This window comes from Canis aureus, unplaced genomic scaffold, assembly GCF_053574225.1.
Source record: "Canis aureus isolate CA01 unplaced genomic scaffold, VMU_Caureus_v.1.0 ptg000361l_RagTag, whole genome shotgun sequence".
Taxonomy (NCBI): Eukaryota; Metazoa; Chordata; class Mammalia; order Carnivora; family Canidae; genus Canis; species Canis aureus.
The window spans coordinates 1,773-4,959 of record NW_027554578.1 but is presented as its reverse complement, the minus strand read 5'-3'; the positions used below and the strand labels follow the sequence as shown (position 1 = coordinate 4,959).

Below are 3,187 nucleotides of genomic sequence, written 5' to 3'. Positions count from 1 at the left end.
CCAAACCCCAAAAACAGGACTAAGTGCATACAATACTCACAAGCTTTATTTAAATTGTATACAAATGTATTGCTACTCTAGTTAACTTAACACAACAGTCTTACACGCATTCGATCTCGTGGTCTATCTATAGATAGCATCCCCTTTTTTTTTCCTCTCATATTTACTATGTATTTTATTTATTATACACACTACAATTTCAGTATAAGTTAATGTAGCTTAATTAATAAAGCAAGGCACTGAAAATGCCAAGATGAGTCGCACGACTCCATAAACACAAAGGTTTGGTCCTAGCCTTCCTATTAGTTCTTAGTAGACTTACACATGCAAGTCTCCACGCCCCAGTGAGAATGCCCTTAAAATCAGCAGTGATCTAAAGGAGCAGGTATCAAGCACACTCTTAAGTAGCTCATAACACCTTGCTAAGCCACACCCCCACGGGATACAGCAGTGATAAAAATTAAGCCATAAACGAAAGTTTGACTAAGCCATACTAAAAAGGGTTGGTAAATTTCGTGCCAGCCACCGCGGTCATACGATTAACCCAAACTAATAGGCCCACGGCGTAAAGCGTGTTTAAGATACCTTTGCACTAAAGTTAAAACTTAACTAAGCCGTAAAAAGCTACAGTTACCATAAAATAGACCACGAAAGTGACTTTATAATAATCTGACTACACGATAGCTAAGACCCAAACTGGGATTAGATACCCCACTATGCTTAGCCCTAAACATAGATAATTTTACAACAAAATAATTCGCCAGAGGACTACTAGCAATAGCTTAAAACTCAAAGGACTTGGCGGTGCTTTATATCCCTCTAGAGGAGCCTGTTCTATAATCGATAAACCCCGATAAACCTCACCACCCTTTGCTAATTCAGTCTATATACCGCCATCTTCAGCAAACCCTCAAAAGGTAGAATAGTAAGCACAATCATTTTACATAAAAAAGTTAGGTCAAGGTGTAACTTATGGGGTGGGAAGAAATGGGCTACATTTTCTACCCAAGAACATTCCACGAACGTTTTTATGAAATTAAAAACTGAAGGAGGATTTAGTAGTAAATTAAGAATAGAGAGCTTAATTGAATAGGGCCATGAAGCACGCACACACCGCCCGTCACCCTCCTCAAGTAATAAGACACAACCATAACCATATTAACTTAACTAAGACACAAGAGGAGACAAGTCGTAACAAGGTAAGCATACCGGAAGGTGTGCTTGGATTAATCAAAGTGTAGCTTAACTAAAGCGTCTGGCCTACACCCAGAAGATTTCATTACTTATGACCACTTTGAACAAAAGCTAGCCCAACTAACCCCAAACTTAAGTATCACAGACATATAAAGTAAAACATTTAGTTAAATAATAAAAGTATAGGAGATAGAAATTTTAATTGGAGCGATAGAGATAGTACCGTAAGGGAATGATGAAAGACATCTTAACAGTATTAAACAGCAAAGATTACCCCTTTTACCTTTTGCATAATGAACTAGCCAGAAACGACTTAACAAAGAGAACTTAAGCTAAGCTCCCCGAAACCAGACGAGCTACCCATAAACAATCTAAAAGGATCAACTCATCTATGTAGCAAAATAGTGAGAAGATTTGTGGGTAGAGGTGAAAAGCCTAACGAGCCTGGTGATAGCTGGTTGCCCACAAACAGAATTTTAGTTCAACTTTAAATTTACCTAAAAAAAAACAAAATTTTAATGTAAATTTAAAATATAGTCTAAGAAGGTACAGCTTCTTAGAATCAGGATACAACCTTTATTAGAGAGTATATACTAACATCACCATAGTTGGCTTAAAAGCAGCCACCAATTGAGAAAGCGTTCCAGCTCAACAAACAATATAACTTAATCCCAATCATATTACATCAACTCCTAATTATACCTCCTGGGCCATTCTATTTAAATATAGAAGCAACAATGCTAGTATGAGTAACAAGAACTATTTTCTCCCCGCATAAGCTTATATCAGAAACGGATAGACCACTGATAGTTAACAATCTGATAATATCAACCCAAAAATGAAATACTTATCTACCCTATTGTTAACCCAACACAGGCATGCATTTAAGGAAAGATTAAAAGGAGTAAAAGGAACTCGGCAAACACAAACCCCGCCTGTTTACCAAAAACATCACCTCCAGCATTTCTAGTATTGGAGGCACTGCCTGCCCAGTGACACTTGTTTAACGGCCGCGGTATCCTGACCGTGCAAAGGTAGCATAATCATTTGTTCTCTAAATAAGGACTTGTATGAATGGCCACACGAGGGTTTAACTGTCTCTTATTCCCAATCAGTGAAATTGACCTTCCCGTGAAGAGGCGGGAATGCCACAATAAGACGAGAAGACCCTATGGAGCTTTAATTAACTAACCCAAACTTATGGATACTAAATACCTACAAGGCATAACATTACACCATTATTGTGGGTTAGCAATTTAGGTTGGGGTGACCTCGGAATATAAAAAAACTCCCGAGTGATTAAAATTTAGACCCACAAGTCAAAATATAACATCACTTATTGATCCAATAATTTTTGATCAACGGAACAAGTTACCCTAGGGATAACAGCGCAATCCTATTCAAGAGTCCATATCGACAATAGGGTTTACGACCTCGATGTTGGATCAGGACATCCTAATGGTGCAGCAGCTATTAAGGGTTCGTTTGTTCAACGATTAAAGTCCTACGTGATCTGAGTTCAGACCGGAGTAATCCAGGTCGGTTTCTATCTATTATATAACCTCCCCCAGTACGAAAGGACAAGGGATGTAAGGCCTACCTCACAAAGGCGCCTTAAAACTAATAGATGAAGTCAACTCAATCTAACCAGTTTATCTCCTCATAAGCCCGAGAAAAGGGGCTTTGTTAGGGTGGCAGAGCCCGGTAACTGCGTAAAACTTAAACCTTTATTATCAGAGGTTCAATTCCTCTCCCTAACAAAATGTTCTTTATCAACATTATCTCTCTTATCATCCCAATCCTTCTTGCCGTAGCCTTCCTCACCCTCGTTGAACGAAAAGTCTTAGGCTACATACAACTTCGAAAAGGGCCTAATATCGTAGGCCCCTACGGCCTCCTTCAACCAATCGCAGATGCAGTAAAACTCTTCACAAAAGAACCTCTACGACCACTTACATCCTCCATATCAATATTCATTCTAGCCCCCATTCTA

At 38.8% G+C, this 3,187-nt stretch overlaps 1 pseudogene; it reads left to right on the top strand.

Moving 5' to 3' along the window:
* Nucleotides 1–277: 277 nt before the first annotated feature.
* On the top strand, nucleotides 278–1,232 carry LOC144310042 (18S ribosomal RNA; annotated as a pseudogene).
* The last annotated feature ends 1,955 nt before the right edge of the window (nucleotides 1,233–3,187 follow it).